Source organism: Crinia signifera, chromosome 2 (genome assembly GCF_055691185.1).
Source record: "Crinia signifera chromosome 2, ASM5569118v1, whole genome shotgun sequence".
In the NCBI taxonomy this organism is placed as follows: Eukaryota; Metazoa; Chordata; class Amphibia; order Anura; family Myobatrachidae; genus Crinia; species Crinia signifera.
Genome location: NC_139218.1, coordinates 247,272,568 through 247,292,510, shown reverse-complemented (window position 1 = coordinate 247,292,510; position 19,943 = coordinate 247,272,568). Strand labels below are relative to the sequence as shown.

The 19,943-nt window shown below is 46.5% G+C and overlaps 1 protein-coding gene across 23 annotated transcripts in view; it reads left to right on the top strand.

Moving 5' to 3' along the window:
* The first annotated feature begins 398 nt into the window (after positions 1-398).
* The window catches only part of HHLA2 (HHLA2 member of B7 family), a 61,597-nt gene continuing 42,052 nt past the window's right edge, over positions 399-19,943 (top strand). For 6 of the 23 annotated variants that reach the window (XM_083174218.1, XM_083174210.1, XM_083174207.1 and 3 more), the window contains exons 1-2: positions 399-533; positions 13,427-13,556. The gene's annotated coding sequence lies outside the window, so the exon portion shown is untranslated. The remainder of the gene's footprint in view (positions 534-13,426; positions 13,557-19,943) is intronic. The other 17 variants (XM_083174219.1, XM_083174205.1, XM_083174206.1 and 14 more) reach the window with 6 other exon arrangements.

Here is a 19,943-nt window from a genome sequence, read left to right as displayed (position 1 = left end):
AGGTGCGCTAGTAATACATTAGGATAAACGTAATCCCCCCCAGTTAACCAGCGCTAAGTGCATTTTTGCACTTAACGCTGGTTGATACATCTGCCCCACTGTTCCTAAATAATGTCATGCATATGTGTGTGAATGTGTGTCCTGTTGGAAACATTAGTAATAATAAATTCATGTATGGTTGTGTATGCTGCCTCCTCACTCCACTGTCTTCCACCATATCAGATGCAGATCACTAATTTCAGCTTGGTCATAAGGGCACCAGATGTGTGTGACAGATATGCGTTTGCCTTTTGAAAGTATGTTTTGGTAGCCTAGATAAGTCTGTTGGTTTGTTGTTGTACACGCCTGAAAAGGTGGTGCAATTTGTGATGGGTTGCTATTTTCTCCACAACCTCTGTGTGTATTAACATCTCCCAGACATTGCCATGGAGAGAACAGCAAGCCTGCATTGGACCTTAAAACATCTACGAATAGATGGAGTTCTGCGTCTGTGTGGCAGATTAACTATGACCTCATACAGGCGTCCTTTAGTGGTGAGTAATTATTGCAGAACGGCAACATGTAATCCATCCTATATGCACATTGCAATGGTACATGTGATGTTAGCTACTACACTTTGAAAGTGGCGTCACGTGTGCTACATTTGTTTTGTTATGATCAATGCTACTGTATGTTACATATGGTGCAAGATCAGTTGTATGATTGGGGTGAATAGTGGTTGTATGGGTTCTAATGATGTCACATTCTCTCCCCGACATACCAATACATGTATTTGAAATAAATTTTATTAATTGAGAATTAATAATGTAGCTTGTTTGTGTGCATCTCACACACACACACACACACACACACACACACACACACATCACACACACATCACACACACATAACACACACATGTGGATGGTGCTACTGTGCGTGGGGTGGGTTGTACCTTGATCTCACCTCCAGTGCTGTTATTTGCCAGTAACTATTGTGTTTGAAGTGTAAATTGTACAAATATGTGTGTTATGTATGATTACTGTATGTTGCAAATGTATGTACTGTAATATTTTATTTTGGTATTTAAACTTGTGTATGCTAATTTGTACACATAGAAATACATCATATCCTCATGATATAATTAATACCTACCTCTCTTTCTTCCCTGCACACTGATGGTGTGCGTTCATCACACCTATGTGGATGATGTGTGAAGCTGTGGTTAGCCTGGATGGCGCCTCCTGTAACTTTATTTTCGTGTGAATGCTGACAGTATAAATGAGGAGTATGGGTTGGCATGATGTATACGTTTGATTACTAAATGGTTATTAGATTGATGTTATGCAAATGTTGTGGACTGTATGCAGTTCTTTATATAATTTTTTGTGTAAAGGCTTCCCAGGGGTGGATTGGCCCACCGGGAAACCGGGCCATTTCCCGGTGGGCCGGCCAATAACACATTAGAAGGGGCCGGTTTCTTCCCTGGCTGCGCCACGGAGCGAGCGTCAACAGCCAGGGTATTTTGCCCTAATCCACAATGGCCACGGGAGGGCTGCTGCGCATGAGCGGCCACACACAGCTCCTCCCATGGTCCTTTGCGGAGCTCATGAGTAAAGGCTCACGGCTCCGCCCTCTTGCCTCTGACCCCCGGCTGCCCGGCGGCAGTTTAGCGCAGCACTGAGTGTTTGAGTGTTTGCGCGCTGCGGCTGCACCTGCTGGCAGCAATAGACAGTCACTGAAGGGACCAAGAGAGGAAAACAGTGGGCAGCGGCAAGGAGAGCGCAGCGGCGGCCGGAGACCAAGCAGAGCAGCAGCACCCGTGAACCAGGAGCCGGAGAGCAGTGGCAAGCGGCGAGCAGGAAAGTCATGAGGCCGGCGCTGGGGAATGGGTGGCTCATTGATCATGGTAAGATGAGACCTGCCTCACTCTCCCCTCCCTCTACTCTTCCACCTGTCACCTTGTCCATCTGTCAACTCAACTCATCCCCTCACAGCTTGCCCCGCATTACCTTGAACCCTGCCATCTCACCCTCTGTCACTCCAGTCCCCCTCACCCCCTGTCAGCTTGCCCCCATCACCTCAAGCCCTCTTGTCCCCCCCCCCCCATCATCAGCTTGCTTCCCCGTCAACACACTCACCCTGACGCCACCCCCACCCCCCCACCTCACCTCACCTCACTCCGTACTGGCCCAGGGGCTGACTGGCAACTTTTAGCCTGGGGGGCAAGTCCAGGGCACTGGCCCATTGGGGGACAGGAACCCCTTGCTCCCCCGTATAATACTAATAACAGCAGGACACCACAGGCAGCTCCCCCTGTATAAATAGAACGTGACACCGCAGGCAGCTCCCCCTGTTTAAAAAGAACGGGACACTGCAGGCAGCTCCCCCTATTTAAAAAGAACGGGACACCACAGGCAGCTCCCCCTGTATAAAAAGAACGGGACACAGCAGGCAGCTCCCCCTGTATAAAAGAACAGGACACTACAGGCTGCTCCCCCTGCATAAAAACAGTACACCACAGGCTGCTCCCCCTGTATTATATTAACACCATGACACCACAGGCAGCGAAAAGCAGAAATATATTTGTGTTTTGTTATTTAGTAGATAATGTCACCTGCCTGTGTAAGTCTCTACTACTGCCTTTCAAGTTTTGCCGATCTCTGGGTCCTTGCTAAAATGCTGCGGCTCCTGCCTCTTAGTTTCTGCCCAGGCGCTGCTTTCCCATGTTGCGGCCACAGGCTCAACCTCCGTCCTCCCCGTCCTCCATCTCTTTCCCCCCACCATTAGAGTCGACGCACGGTGGGAGATGTCGGCGTCATGTCATCACACGCTGCGTCCATCACTGCAAAAGGAAATTCATTTAAGACAGCCAGCCATCACCTATTGATCCCTGGACATGTCCTCATCTAGGAGGCCAGCCGCCATTTTCAGGTAGTCGCAGCCATGTTTTCAAAGCCGGCGCCACCTACAGGAGGACTGGAGATCTGGGTGAGGTGGTAAAAAAACCAGGCAGCCCGCAGCAGTACCTGATAGAGCGGCCCGGGGGACACATGGCACCCTGCCCCCCGGCCCAGCCAGCCACTGCCCTGGCCCCCCTCATCACCTCACCTGGTCACCCCACCGCCTCTCTCCTCACCCTGTCACCTCACACCCTCTTGCCTCACCCCCCGTCACCTCACCCCATCACCTCACTCCGTCACACACAATTCTAGGGGCCCAAAGCCTTTTATGCTACCCCTGTTGTAAAGCCCTTCTTCCCTCACCTGATCTGCTGCACTGCACTGTATGCCCTTATAACCACCAGCATCTGCTGTAGTACCACTCAGCCCAAAACATAGTCGGTAGGCCGCACTGCATTACTGGGATTCCTGGGACAGCTGCTATATAGCGCTGTCAGTCTGCCACTAACCAATCAGTAGCCTGTCCTACAGTGGGAGGCGGGAATCAGGATTCCTGTTCCATGCTCGCTGGCTTGTGTTCAGCCAGCGGCTGTGGCAGCGTGTCTTCTGGCTCCTGGGGCCTAGCTTCACTGGCTCAGGGCTAGATGTACTAAGCTTAAAAAGTGATAAAATGGAGAGTGATAATGCACCAGCCAATCAGCTCCTACCTGTCATTTTTCAAACTCAGTCTGTGAAATGACAAACAGGAGCTGATTGGCTGGTGGTTTATCACTCTCCATCTATCTATGAAGTCAGGCTCTCCCTGTTAATAACTCTTATGTGTCGGGTGCCCCCATAGATAACACACACATACCCCTTAGATGGGGCACTCCTGGCATCATGAAATAATAAATCCACAGAGGCATAGATATACTGGGCAATGTTTCCCATTTTACATTCCTGTGAGTGGTTTTGTAGGTAGGGGCCCCACTGCACTGCTTTGCCCAGGGCCCACAATGCTGTTAAGATGACCCTGCTGTCACCCCACTCTTCACCCCCACCCATTATTCCTATTTTTAGCTCCCCCCATGACCACTGACAATTAGCATTCATGTTATTTTTCCCTTTAAATGAAGAAACGTAATGGAGTTCCGCTGCCAGAGAGCCTTTCCTCCTGTATGATGATGATGATGAGCGCACCATGAAACCATGCAACACTGCATAGGAATGAGGTACTGTAAGTAAAATGTTTTTTTTTTTTACAGTAATACAGCATTTCAGCTGCCACCAACCCCACCCTCTGTCCACCTCAGTGTAAACCACCCAGGGCCTCACCACTACCACTGTTTCCTGTATTGCGAATCCTATGACAGCTGTCTTGCCCAACATTGCTAGATACCACTTACACTATCTCTCCCCGTCCTGTTTGCTCTCCCCTCTCTAGTTCTCTCTACCATGGTCTTCCCCCCACCCTGTCTCTGCCACCCTCTGTCTCCCCTGCTGTCTTTTCTTTTTCTCTCTCACCTTGTACCCTCGCTCCTCTCCCTTTACCTGCTTTCTTCCCCCATCTCTCTTTCTCAGCCCTCTCTCACTCCGCCTCCATCTCCCCTCTCTTTATCTCTCTATCGCCCCCAGTTCCTCTTTATCCTCTATCTCTAATCTCCTCTTCTTTCCCCATGCATCCCCTCACACTCTCTCTCTCTTTTCTCCCTCTCTGACAGTCTCTCTCTCGCTCTCTCTACCTGGCGCTGTCTCTCTCCCTTTCCCTGACTCCCTCTCTCTCATTCTGTCCCCTTTCTCTCCCTGACACTCTCACTGTCTCTTGCTTCCATCTCTTTCCCTGACATTCTCTCTTACTCCTGCTCACAACCTTCCTTCGCAGGTTGGCTACACATAAACACACACACATGTAGCCTAACCCTATCCACACACACCTATAGCCTAACCCTATCCACATACACCCGTAGCCTAACCCTATCCATACACACACACACACATACCCATAGCCTAACCATGTCCATACACACACACACACACAGCCTAACTCTGTCCATACACCCTCCCTCCCGCAGCCTAACCCTAATCTTTCATACACCCTGGTCTGCACCATAACAGTGGTGGGAAAATCTCTTAAGGTGGCATGGTCAGCTGGGGGGGAGAGAGATATGAGGCGGGAGTATATCCTTTCACTTGGATGACCACGCCCCCTCATGAGATCCCGCCCCCATTAGGGCTGCTTTGAGAAATTTCCCGGGCTGGTTTAAAATCCAAATCCGCCCCTGAGGCTTCCTATTGGTTGAATACAGTGTAGAAGTGTCCTTTTCATGTTCAGGGCTGGACATGCAGCTATTTTGATAAGTAGCTTTGTTTTCTATTGTGTGTGTGTGTGTGTGTGTGTATGGGTGAAAAGTAATACATAGAGAAGGTAATTTTTTGGGCTTAGTAAGTTGTATTGTTTTGTGTAATAAATTCATTACTTGTGCTAATGTTTGTGTGTGTGATGTGTTACATATATTGCATAAAAAACGTCACACATGGTTATGGCAAAATGTTTTACTGGTCTTTGAAAATTGAAAATACCAATTGTTGCCTTACAAGGAAATACATTATTTCTTGTGACCACGCTTGGTGCCTGTAGACTCCTTCACAGTCCCATTATCGGAGCGACTTGTTTTTTGCCGATGAGATCGGCGTGGTGGTGATGCTATAGGTGTTGATAGTGGGGTTGCCGTGCTTCCTTGTGAGGGTGTGGTGCCTCTTCCAGCTAAAATATTTTGCTCCTTTAGCGACAACGAAATGTCCTCGAAATTTTCCTCCAGCGCCAAGGGACCGCCATGAGGTCTAATATGGAACAAAGTTATGCCAACCTGGTCATGGCGGCCTATGAGGAGGAGCACATAATCGGAAACCCAGCCTACAGTGGAGATATTGTCATGTATGTGAGATACATTGACGACCTGTTCCTGATCTGGACAGGGGGTGAAGAGAAGCTCTTGAGTTTCATCCAATACCTGAATTCTATACCCGGGACCATCAGGTTCACCACCAGTCTCAGCCAAAAGCTCATCAACTACCTAGATGTCACTGTGATGCTGCATGAAGGACACCTCAGTACAAAGATTTATTCCAAAGAATCGGACAAAAACACATTGCTACTAGCCTCCAGCTTCCATCCTGGGCCACTCAAGCGAGGTCTGCCTTACTCGCAACTCCTACGGGTGGTGCGCATCACATCTGACCCTGATACTATGAAGCAAGCCTTGGAAACTATGAAGAACAAGTTTCTGGAGAGGGGCTATCATGCCGCTGAGGTCAAAGAAGCAATGGAGAGGGTATCCCTACTCAACAGAGAGGACTTGCTTTGCACTACTGCCACGGCTTCCACAGATAAATCACCCAGATTGAATTTTGTCAGCACATATACAGTGGCATCGAAACACATCCGAGAGAAAATTAATGAACACTGGCACTTGGTAGCCAGTGACCCCTTTTTATCAAAAGAGCTCAGCCTGCCCCCGAGATTTGCATATCATAGAGGCCCTAACCTCAGGGATATGCTGGTCAAGACTGCCACAAACCCCACCGTATCCTCCAAATTTAATTGGCTTAAACTAAAGAAGGGTACGTTCAAGTGTGGCAGCTGTGTGAACTGTCAGTTCCTGCTCACTGGGACAAAATTCACCAATCCCTCAGATGGGGAGACCTTCAATATTAAATACCGCCTGGACTGTAACAGCAAATTTGTTATATATGCTCTGCAGTGTCCCTGCAAATTGGTCTATGTGGGCAAGACCACCCGCATGCTTAAAGAGAGGCTGAACCAACATAGATCGTCCATAAAGAAGAGTACCAGTCCAGATGTGATACACAGTGATTTGAAGAACTTACCTGTTGCAAGACACTTTCTCAATAAATCCCATAAAGTCACAGATCTGAAATGTACTATACTAGACCACATCCCTCCCCTCAAATATGGCGGGGACAGGGAAAGGATGTTACTCCAGCGGGAGCTCTCGTGGATTTTCAGACTGAACTGCCTTGCACCCTTGGGTCTCAATGAAGACTTTAAAATGGGTTGTTTCCTGTGACTTATGATTCCCTTTATTTTATATGTCTTTCCTGTATTGCTGTGATGGTTCTTGCTAACTCTGGGCACCGCTGAGTGCTCAGGGATCAGATGTATGCGCTGCCGTGCGCTTTTCTACCTACTATGATGTGCTGATGTGTTATTTGCGGTATTCTTTCCCCAAATTTATGGTACAGGTGTTGACACCGCCGCGTGTCGTCAGTTTTGAGGCAATATTTATAATAGAGGTGTTGACACCGCTATGTGTCGTCCGTTTATATTAACATGTGTTTTTTGCTTTAACACATGGCTATGTGCATCAATGTCGTCAGTTTTGAGGCATTATATACAATAGAGGTGTTGACACCGCTGTGTGTCGTCAGTTTATTGCAACATGTGTTTTTTGCTTTAACACATGGCTATGTGCACAATTAACGACCCTGCCGTTTGTTTGACACTGTACATCCATGCTTCCCTGTATTATGCTATACCCTGGGGTCAACCAGCCTGACACATGGACACAACATGATACGCTACTATCCACTTGATATGACAGCGCCAGCGCAGCATCTATGATCTTCCCCTTACGGCCCGCAGCATCACCCTTCCCCTCTCCTTCAGCAACAATGAGCGCCCAGCGGCTCAGCTGTACAAGTAGTGACAGCAGCCGCATCGCACTCATGATGCGCACGGAACCCCAGAGACAGCCGCATCTAGGCTGATTATGCTCTGGAGTTTCCCATTCAGTCGCATCACAGAGCCCCTCCCCCCGCCTTCCCAGCTGTCACTCAATGGAGATGACGAGCCAGGTCAGTGGAGGTCTGGTTGACCTCATTTACATGTTTTTTGGCGCAATTGTATGGTATATATGTTTGCTCTGCTGCAGTGTGCTTCACCTCTGATGAAAACTGCTCACATGCAGTTGAAACGGCTGTCAGGTCGGCAGCTGTCTCTTTGTGCAATGATGTAATTGCAATAAACCCTTTTTTTCTTCACCTACTACCGTTTGCCGGCTCAAATCCTTTCTGCGAGGGGGTAAGTGCTTTCTATTAACCACATTATGTGCCTGGCACCGGAACAGTTTTATCTTTAACCAGAGTGCCAACCTGAGAACCCAACTGTCTATATATATATATATATATATATATATATATATATATATATATATGTGTGTGTGTGTGTGTATGTAACAGCACCCTTGTGACGGTGTAATGTTGTACCTGGTTTCCAGGTGATGGTTGGGTTCAGCACTCAACAACTTCTTCTTCCTTAGCAGGAGCCTGTGGCAGAAGGATGAACACCCCACGCAACACACCCACAGAGTAACTAGTACACAAAGTGATGGTGACAATAAAATGTATTAACCAGGAATCAATTGGTCACCTCTGATTAAACGTGGTTATTGCCAAAACACAAACAATAATCCTCAGCACAATACACTGTTTCGATGCAGCATTCAATTATGACAACACTGGTTATACATTCAAAGGACCACATAAGAACTTGTAATGGTCTATTCACATAAATCTTATCTAGCAATTAATCATTTAAATCTACATATCAATATTCAGACACTATAAAGCCTGCAATAACATATCACTGAAACTGGCAAAATATCTAAACTGTCCACAGAATATTAGCCCCTACTGTTTTTGAGTTCAGTCCGTTATTGTAAGTGAATTGTTCAAAGTAATAAGATTCTCTGAGAAGGCTGATGGTGTGTACACACGGTAGATGTGCCTTAAGATCCTATCCACGATCCGATCAGATAGGATCGTGGATAGGATCTTAAGGTACATCCGATTTGCATCCTATCTTGACTATATAGTGCAGATCTGCACTATATAGACAAGGCAGCCAAGACTTTCTGGCTTCCGATACGTGAACACGCATCGGGATCGGATCGGGATCGCAAGGGTTAAAACCCTTGCGATCTGCATCCGATTCCGATCCGATGTTGACTATATCATCAACATCGGAAAGGAAATCGGACCGTGTGTACACACTATGCAAAGTTGAACTGTGCACAGTTATTTGTATTCCAATAGGGGTTGTTAGAAGCATACAAGTTTAATGTATACAAGAGTCAACAAATAGAGGGCACTGTGGAACACTTTTCCTCAATGTACGACAGAAGCAACAAATAGAGGGCGCTGTGGAGCACTTGGCTTAACACACTGTACTCTCAATGCAGTCTTTCAGCAATGGGAACACTGTATAACGATTAAACAGCTCAGTCCTGACTTGTACAGTAGGTGAAAGTAAATACACTGTCTCTCCTTAATTCCAATTCCAGCAACACTGTGGGAGTAATGGCACAAGTTATTGGTAGGCAGCCCACACACTTCCAGGCTAAACACTGTCTCTAGTTAGCACTCTGTCTGACATGCTGAGCATCTTCCAGTGACCGACTCCAGAAGGCTGGAATAATTACAGGGCAGTCTCTGTTGGAGTTTATCCCCATAGGGATTTGCATGTGACCAGGGGGTCTGGAATAAAGCATACCTCCCAACTGTCATGATTACAGCGGGACAGTCCCGATTTTCGGGTCCTGTCCCGCTGTCCCACCCGCGGCAGGCATTGTCCCGGGGGTGGCAGTTGGGAGACCCCCCAATCTAATAGAATAGACGCTGTGCACATGCGCACAGCGTCTATTCTCGTATGAAAATGAGGACGGATTTTGGGCTCCTGCCAGTATTGTCTCCTTGCAGCTCCCACTGCTGTCTCTCCCTCGCTCTGCTCCTCCACACTCGGCATACCTGCCCTCGCAGTCCAAATTAAGCAGGGACTTCCTCTCTCAGCACAGCATGCCTCCTCTCCACATGCTGCCTTCTCTCCTCTCTTCCTCCCATGCTGCCTGGCTGACCTCACACCTCAGTTTGAGAGAAAGACAGATTTGTCTCTATAGTGGTGCACCAGGAAATAATTTGGAGACTTAAAATATACCTTTTATTAGGTTAATTAAAAAAGGCGCTGCGAGATATGACAAACTACAATAAACATGTAACATAGACAGTGAAACAAGTGCAAATTAAAATTAGGGCTCATGCGGTGTCCCTTAGCTTTCTTCCTAATTAATTCAATGGGTTGTGATTTAGGCGTCTCTCTCCCAAAGTGCCGGCTATTTGGCCTGTGCTTTTAATTGGGGGACGCTATAGACACAATTTTTAAATTTTATCGATATTTTCTTATCTGTTGTGGTGGCTTGTGTTCACTGATAACCTGTCAGATATATCCCAGTTCTCAATAGTGTCCTTAGGTTCACTGTCTCATGTCAGTACATACATCAGGCTTGAATAAATTCTTTACCCCACATGAAACTGTGTCAAGTTGTGACATTTATTACAAATATCTGCAGAGAGAGAGGCTAGTAACATACATTGTTGCAATATAAGTGGCAATCCTAGTAATCTCACTGTGTAGCGTATAGGTCTTGATGTCAGACCAGCTCAGTGATTGGTGGGTGTGTTTGTCCCTGTGGTAGCCGGCAGATATCTCCTGGTGTATACTGCACGGATTGCGCAATCTGTGGGAAACACCTTACATCAGTTTTGCAAACTAGTTGCAGCCTCTAATCTCTTTCCTGCAGTATATATCAAAGTGTCGATAAGTCACTGTTATAAGTACTAAGGCAATGGTAGACACCGTATTACTAACAATATGGGGGGAATAGATGCAGCGCTACTGATGGATACCTGGATATAGTAAGTGAGCGGGTGAGCCATACGGGTCTAAATGCCGGTGTGCCCGTATGCTGGGATATGCACGGCACCTCGGTCAGATCGCTGTGTTTAATGCCAGTGTGGACAGTATATGACAGTCGAACTCATGCACACATTTACAAAAACAGAGTCCTTAAAAGGACTGGAAATCAGACAGTTAGACAAGATGTAGGAAGGCTAAACGAACGTCCGCACGGCTTGTGGAGGCCGGCGTACGCTTCGCAGTTCTTCTTCGGGGTTGCCTGACAGGAACACTTTCAGCAGCAGAACGTGATGCTGTTAGGAGGAAAGAAAAACAACAAACAATATAGAGTGTGTGCAAACACACATGAGGAGACAAACATGTACCTGTGTGAACATCAAAGAACTCGGACTCAGGAGGGGCATCCGAAACAGTAGCCGAGGGACGGGCTTTGTGGTCCGGGACACTTTCAGCAGCAGACCGTGATCGGTGTTGGCGGTGCTGGGAGCTTTGTCTGGGTGAGGAAATCAAAACCCCTTTAGCACGTGCTGCTGTAATCATAAAAATGATTAGTAAAAACATGACAAGTCGTAAACATTCGTACACGTATGAATCTGAAATACGAATACAAATTTTTTCAAGCGTAATCTTAGTAAATTTCCCCCGAATTGTAAAGCATGAAAAATGCAAATAAAGAAGAAAAATCGTGAAAAACATGTTAACCTTTTCATGTGCCAACCTAGTGATTTCAACCCTGTTCCTGACAACCTATTATCCAGATACCATTACAAACACCCTGGGTAAGCTAATGTATGTAGTTACAGGTGCCAGCATAGTATTTCATCTAGTAACTTAGGGGTACATTTATTATAGCGGCGCTAAACGCTTCATCTCATTAGCGAGGAGGGGAGACCGACAAGATGTATTAACATCTTGTCCGCTGAAGTGGGGGAGCGCTAACTTCCCCCTCCGGTGATGTCCCCTCCTGGAGACAGCGCATCAGTTAACACTGATGCGCTGTCTCCTTTCCCCCGGCTGGCTCACTGCGCATGCGCGGGATCTCGCTGCTCACATGAGAGTCCCAGCGCAGCCCAGAGCTAACAGCAGGGACAGCGTTGTCCCTGCTGTGGGCATAGGGCATTGCCACCTGCAGCTGTCGAAGTCGATAGCTGCAGGCGACAGAATGGTCAGCGATGCTGACCGTTTATACATTAGACAGGAGGCAGCAGTACAAAATATCCTCCCTGCGCTATGCCTCCTGCCCCACACCGCCGCACGTTAGACACCCGCTCAGTGGGTGTCATAGATCAGGGGAAGACTATTGTACTTATGGGCTGTAGTACCCTGATCAAGTGGGTGTTTTCATTTAAAGAAAACAAATGGCATTCATTATTGCTTGCTTTCTCCTTTTACATCACAGTAACACTGATTAGTATATGTGTGAACGGGGCTAAGGGCAGAGTAGGCGGGGCGGGGGCCTTGGGTAAAGGGGTGTGACCCGTTTTTATCATTTTGGGGGGAGTGCTCAGAGCTTGTTGCAAAGGCACAGACAATGACACACAGGTCCATACCTCCCAACATAACCCATTCTAGGAGGGAGCTCTAGTCTTAATGTATGATTGCCATCACCTGTTTTGAAATGGTTAATGGCGGGATGTAGTAATGGGAAAATGCGGTAAAACATTTGGGTGGCGATACCCTATAGAAGCCTATGGGCTTCTTTTCGTGCCCGATGCCTCCGCCGAAAAACCCGCCGACCCCCTCTCCCCCTCCATCTGGCTTACCTGGTCCAGGTCCTCCTGGACCCGGAAGGTAACACCTTCCTCCCCCTAGTGATGCAGCCGGACGTTCTTCCGGCTGCAGGGGGAAGGAGGAGGTGCCGGGGCCAGCCTGCTTAGCTGTCCCCAGAGTGAGTGATGCAGGAGGGGGCAGGGAGGTGATGGAGGCCCCCGCCGGCGAAGGGCGGTGATGTATATTAATTAGAGATGTGCGGCGGCCACTTTTTTGGGTTTTGGTTTTGGATCTGGATCTCCCTTCGTGTTTTGGATCTGGATTGGTTTTAGCAAAACCACCCTTGTGTGTTTTGGTTTTGGTTTTGGATCTGGATTTTTATGAAAAAATGCTAAAAATGGCTAAAATAACAGAATTTGGGCCTGTTTTTGCCCCTAAAGTATTATTAACCTCAATAACATTAGTTTCCACTCATTTCTAGTCAATTTTGATCACTTCACAGCTTACAAAATTGTTTTTATTTACTGTAGTTGGGCCAAAAGGTCACACTGAACACAGCCCCTGTACAGCCCCTTGTACACTGGCCACTGCAGCCCCTGTACACTGGACTTGTGTACAGCAGCCCCTGCAGACCCTAATCGAGTGAGCAGCAACAAAATAATATATTATTATTATAGCACAGCACACAGCACAGAGCACAACCACCCTCTTCCCTCTCCTATGCTGGAGTAAAGATGGCGGGGCGCGCGTGCGTCTTATATAGAATCCAGAACTCGCGCGATGATGACGTTTTGCCTCGGTTTCGGTCCGGAATTTAGGCGGGAACTCCCGAGCCGGCTCGGATCCAGACTCGGCTCGCGATATTCGGATCTGTCGGATCCCGGCGATCCGGACCCGCTCATCTCTAATATTAATACATCCCGCCCTAAGTGATAAGAAAGGTGTTTCAACACAGATGATTGTGTCCATCCTGGAAAGGGTTAGGTTGTGAGCTATGCAGGTCTGAATCAGCTGTACTCTGCACTACAATTGTGAAATGTTTATAGGTGCTTCAGCAAGACCTTTGTAATACTTTCTGTTTCAGCTCAGGTGGGGCCAGTGACAGGCAAAATTCTAAAGAATAAGCTGCAATACGAACTGCGAGGTTGGTAATAATAGTTACAGCTGATGACTGGGAACAACTTACCTTTCCACAGAACAGGTAAAGAGGACAGGTACAGTAATTGTGCTGCAGCGAAGGGTGACCAGTCCTATGGGGGTGAAGGACAAAGGGTGAAATGTAGGGTTATAACATGCCCACTAAGTAATGTGACGAGGCAATACACTCTGTGGCATTATTACGTACTCAATAGAAAACTATCACAGGATATAAGTGGTTGTGGGGAAGGAGGGGGGAGATTGTGATTTGTTCCAATTAGTGTCAACTTGTATGTCAACTACACGGACTCTGTTGGTTAACAAAGAAAAAACATAGACAACTATGATCTGCAGTAGGGTTGTTACTTCTGTTCCTTGGGAGACTTTATTTGTTTACTTTGTGTTTATAATTATATACTGTGCTGTGTAACTAGTAGTGGATATTTCATTGTATAATTAGTAGTGGATGAAGGGATTTGGATATACAGATAATATCAATACGTCAAAGTATGTGACTGGCTTTAATATGTTACTGTGGGTTTAACTCATTCTATTCCTGCAGATCCGTACAAGCATTGGTGTAACTGTAGAGGGTGGAAGGGGTGCGCTTGCTAAGCGGCACGGTTAGGGTGGCCAACTCATCCCTTTAATACGGGACACATATTAATTACACAGGTTCTGTGGCTGGCTTTCACCTGGTTTTAAACTGCAACGCCTCAAGACTCCATTTCACCTCGTTTTAAACTGCCACAGAACCTGTGTAATTAATATGTGTCCCGGATTAAAGGGATGAGTTGGTAACCCTAGGCACGGTGGCAGTGCCTGCACCCCCACTCTCTCTCTGGGGGCTTCTCCCCCTGCCATAGGTCTCCAACAGCCAACATCTCTGTCCCATCACCAGGGCACAGCAGCAGCCTGATTTTCTCTCTCTTTCACTTTGAAAGAGCACAACAGCAGCCAATCTATCTCCAATCCCCCCACCAACACCCACACATACGCATCAGCAGCGATTGTCAGTGTCTCTCCTACCCCACCCCCAAAGCAGCAGACCCCCCCCACACACACACACACACACACTCTTCACACACAGAAGCAGCAAGCTTCTCCCCTCTCCCACTAGAGTGCAGCACTGGCAAGCTTCTAAAGAGCCCCACAACACCAGATCACAGCAGTGGCCAGCTTCTCCAGCCCCCACTCCCACCACGGCGAAACAGGAGCCACCATCCCACCACACCCTAGACCACAGCAGTGGCAAACTTCTCCAACCTCAAAGCGTAGTGCAGTAGCTGCCAGAACCCCACCCAGACCACAGCAGTCAACTGTTCCAACCTCAACATCCCTGCTAGAGAAAATGCCGTTAAGTACACAAATATATAAATATATATATTACTGATTAAGTCCAGTTCAGTGGCACTGAAAAAGTAAAAGTTGTACCATTGGTACTGCTGCTGCATAAGTACATACTGCCGTTAAGTAAAAAAATAGAGATTTATTTTAATCAAATTTTCTTCTGTCTTTGCCGTATGTGTGTGGTTTAGGGGTACACTACTCTCCTGTGCTGCTCGAATAATATTTTTCAAATAAAGGGGTTATTAATAATCCCTTTAATTTTTTTCTGTGTTTGCTGTGTGTGTGTGTGGTTTAGGGGTACACTACTCTACTGTTATTAATCAGTCTAATGTTTTTAGGCTTTGCCGTGTGAGTGTGGTACACTCTCCTGTGCCGCATATAGTAAATAACCCACACTGGAGAGTTATCCGGGCATTGTGGGAGAGGAATGGTGCTGTATTAGATATTAAATTGTTGAGTATTCACTGGAGTAAAACAAAGGTAGTTTGTGGAAGGCCCAACTGAAATATTGCATCTTTTTCCTGCCAATATGATTGTAAGCTAGCAAGCAGGGCACTCCTACATATACATAGGTCTGTTACTAGTACTACTACCCAGTTTGTTTTATCACTGTTATTCCAATTGTAATGTGCAGCGGAATATGCTGCGCTATATAAGAAACTGTAAATAATAAATGGACGGTCTGACATGCCTGCTTGGATACTGTCACTGAAGAAATAAATATTATCCTCCACCATTCTTTCAATGGAGACAGTCTCATATGCAGTAACACTGTAGACCTGTCCGTAATTGTAGCGTGTTTTTTTTTTTTTTATGTTGTTGAGCTCTTTGTACCTCTGCAGATTTGTGTCCATCAGAAACATAGATACAGATTTACAATACCTGGAATTAAGTACAGTGGCCAAAATACTATGATCTGATTTCAAAAGAGTGACCACCCTTTTCAGCCCGCCGACAGAATCTCCTGCACGCCCCTGTCATTTTATGGAATAAAATGATCCTCTGCTATCAAATAAATTGTGTCAGAAAAACATGGGACTTTTTGGAATTTGCAGTTACTTGTCTCACAACATAAATTATCCCTACAATGAATGTGTTTGCGTAAAATGTGTTTGTGTAAAATAATACATGTGGTAATAATAAGGGAATACGTATAATAAGCTCAATTTTGTCCTTTCCACATGTGGGTGGTTAAGTGGATGGGTGGTACAACTGCATTTATGAGTTAAGGACACCAATGACACTTTTTTAAATGTCCCTTGTGCAGGAAATTGCTTGTGTAGTGAAGTTGAATCCAGAGTGGGCACGCAGTATGTCAATTAACTGTGTAAATCCCACTGCACCAATGGTGGATACTGGATGCATGTCTAACAGCACCAAAGTTGCTATGGCCCCAGTAATCTGCTTAGCGACTAGGTGACTGCTGTCATACTTCCTTGTTCCCTGTAAAATGAAATAGTATTCCAAAACAGAATTATTTTCACACTAGCCAAGTGTAGTTACCGTACAGTATTGGTAGGGTCAGGCCTAGACATCACAAACCGTGGACACACTTGGACTCTGTTGGGGATATCTGAATCACCGTTAGTTCCTGTGCTTGCCTTTAACAAGCTTTATTTTTAAAAATTTTAGAGAGGGAGGAGGGCTTCCATCTACATGAGAAGCTGAACCACCAGTCATGAACATAAGTCAAGGCCTTAGCCTTTACTTGCCTCTTCCTGTTGTAAATAGCATGTTGCCAAGTTAGCATTTGTCTGTACATAGTTAAAAAAAAATGAGTTATTAATTATTATGTTTAGGTTGTTGGATTTTGCATTCCCTCTATGACATTGTGCATCAGCCTGAGCAGACAATGTTTTTTTTATCTTTATAATTTTATTCACAATATATAACAGTACATTTAAAATCACATTACATGGGGGGGGGGGGGGGGGCATGGCTTGACCTAGCTAGGGGAAGGAAGCAGAGTGCGGGAGCTCCGGGGAAAAATCCTTTTAAATACCCTGTTCAGGTCATCCGGGCACCCTTGATCTACTCACCCATGCTCCTGGAGTTTTCCTGCTTCCAACAAGCTCCTCCGTACCCCGGTGCAGCGTCTTGTGTGGCCGCAACTAAACCTCTGGCCTGATACCGCTGGCTCTCTGGATCCTTCACACCCGGGCGCCATCTTGAAAGCTGCACTCCGCGACGATCCCCGCTGCGTGCGACTGCTGTGACCGCAGTATATTCGCTCCTGCACACAGCTGCCAGGACTGGTAAGCGGGTCTCCTAGATGAGAAGGGGCCTGACTGTTCAGATAAGTGCGCGCTGTCTTCCTGCAGTTAGCGCAGTAGTAGCCAGGTGCCAGCTTGGTAGCTCCGATTCTTCTTGTGGAGCACCCTCTCAGTGACTGCCCTACAGCTCTCTTCAACTGGTTACCCCATATATACAAGACCTGCAGCTCCACACCGGTCTCTTGCCCTACTCTGTTTGCGGTGTGCTAGCCACCGCCACTTCTGCAGTTGCTGTTTGGTCTGATTATTGAGCTGGACATCTCCTGTGCAATATCCGCATATATTTTGTTTTTTTCAACATATTCCATATCCTGGAAGCTATCCATGCCTCTACGCAAAGGCTACTTAATATGTTTGAGGAGCCTAGAGTGGATAAGTCTCCATTCTCCTACAATCCTGTGACGGAGTTTAAATCTGAGATATTTATACCCTGTGAACCATCTACTCCTCGAATCCCAATAGCTGATTCCATCTTGGATATGCCCCTGCCTGTACCTATGCCTAACAATACAGTGTCTGGTCATTACATATTCAGTCATTATAAAGTCACCATGTACTGTCTAAAATTTTCTCCTGTTCACTCGCTGGATGTCATGGGACCTTGGAATTTTGTGGACATGCCTCTGATGTGGTACACCTTGTGTCTCGGCTCTAGAGGGCCTCGGGGCAGGGGTAGCACTGTACAGGGGCGGATCCAGGATAAAATGACAGGGGGGGCACCATGATAAAAAAGGGTTTAGGTGGGGGAGGGGCGGTGTTAGTGGTGCCAGTGTACATGCTAAGAGAGCGGCAGGAGAGGGTGGGAATGAAAATAAAAATAGGCCCTGGCATTTAAAGTCCCACCATGGCGACAAAAGTGAAGGATGTAGTGAGCGCGCCAAAGGCGCGCTCCAGAAAAGGGTGTGTGGCCACTCAACAGGGGGCGTGTCAACATCATATACAACTTCTACACATTATGCAACAAAATACTAGACCCCATTATACTTGCCCCTTACACATGATGCCAAATGGAATGAGCCAAAATTGACATAATGCCACATGGATTGTGTCAAAATTCACATAATGCCATACTGATTGAGCCAAAATTCACATAATGCCACACGGATTGAGCCAAAATTCACATAATGCCACACGGATTGAGCCAAAATTCACATAATGCCACATGGATTGGGAAAAAATTCACATAATGCCACACGGATTGGGAAAAAATTCACATAATGCCACATGGATTGAGCCAAAATTCACATAATGCCACACGGATTGAGCCAAAATTCCCATAATGCCACATGGATTGAGCCAAAATTCACATAATGCCACACGGATTGAGACAAAATTCACATAATGCCACATGGATTGAGCCAGAATTCACATAATGCCACACAGATTAAGCCAAAATTCACAATACACTTCATAAACAGGGACATTGTCCACCAAAGGCGCGCATTACACATTTACACCATAATGTCCATTACACGTTAAGTTACACGCCATTATGTCCATTATGTGTTATGCCAAACACCATAATGCCTATTAAAAATTACGCTACATAAGTGCTGCTTCTCTACATGCTCATTGCCAAGGGTTCCATGCTCATTGCCATGTGGGATTACATGCTCATTGCCAAGGGGGAATACATGCTCGTGGTAAATGGGGGACAGCCGCCGCCAGGCAGAAGTGATAGCCACTGACAGTGTCAGAGCCTGGCTGTATTCAGAGCACTGCAGGTCCCGGCTATTTGAAATAATACCCGTTTCACACCAGAAAATGCATTTCCAGGTTGGCCCCTTTTACACCAGCCTAGTCCCTGCATTTTCTGGTGTGAGGGGGAGAGAAAACCACCCCTCCCCCCTTTAACCAGTTATCTCATAGTACCGGCTATATCTTCGGAACCAACTGACCCATTAACATGAGAAAAGTATTATATTGAAGAACTTTTGAGTGGGCTTTGAATGATTTTGGTCCAGTGAAACTGGAACGTTTGGTTCCAGAGTAATCTGCCCTCAAAAACATGAACAGCCATGAAATTACATTTCAAAAATAAAGAAATCGGTTTACACGCAATATCTGTAGAACCGATTAACCGATTTGGACCAGCCTGGTACCATATTGAAGGCCCAGCGATTTGGAATTGAATGAAATCAACCACAAGCTTCTGTGATGCCAGGGCGGGAACTGGCAGCCGTCGGAACCGGGTGGGGGGCGGAATTGTCGGGTCCCATATTATCCTATGGGGAAAAAACGTTACAGCTTTGCCATGCGATATCTCCGGTTCCCGGGGGGCTAGAGACACGGGGCTGGGCTCGTTGGAAAGCCCTGGTCCTCAGCTACAAAATAAATGACAGGGGGGCACGTGCCCGGGTGCCCCCCCCCTGAATCCGCCACTGGCACTGTATCCGCTCTCGGACGAGATGTCGAGAGTTGGCCGGACTGATTTTGCTAAATTTGATATGTCGACCTCTACCACATCTCACCACGTTTATTATCCTGCATGCATATGTGCATTTATAATTTCTGTGAATCTCTACATTTTTTTTAGTTGCCTGCTTGTTATATAACCAAAAATCCAGTTTGAGCCTTCTCGCTTCTCTACGTGTGTCATATCACAATGTTGCCTATATAGCTCATCCTTGAGTAAATCTTAATGCTATGTAAATATATTTTTACACTTTCTGTGGACAAAGCATTGGGGTTGCGTGGCAAACGTATTTTTATTTTATGTTAATTCCTTTTTTCACCATTGGCACCGGGGGAGCAATGGTTGAATATTATGCCTTTGGGTCTTAAAATAATTTGCTCCTGCTTTGTATTGCCCCTGTCAGCTATCCGTTTCTCTTATCCTTT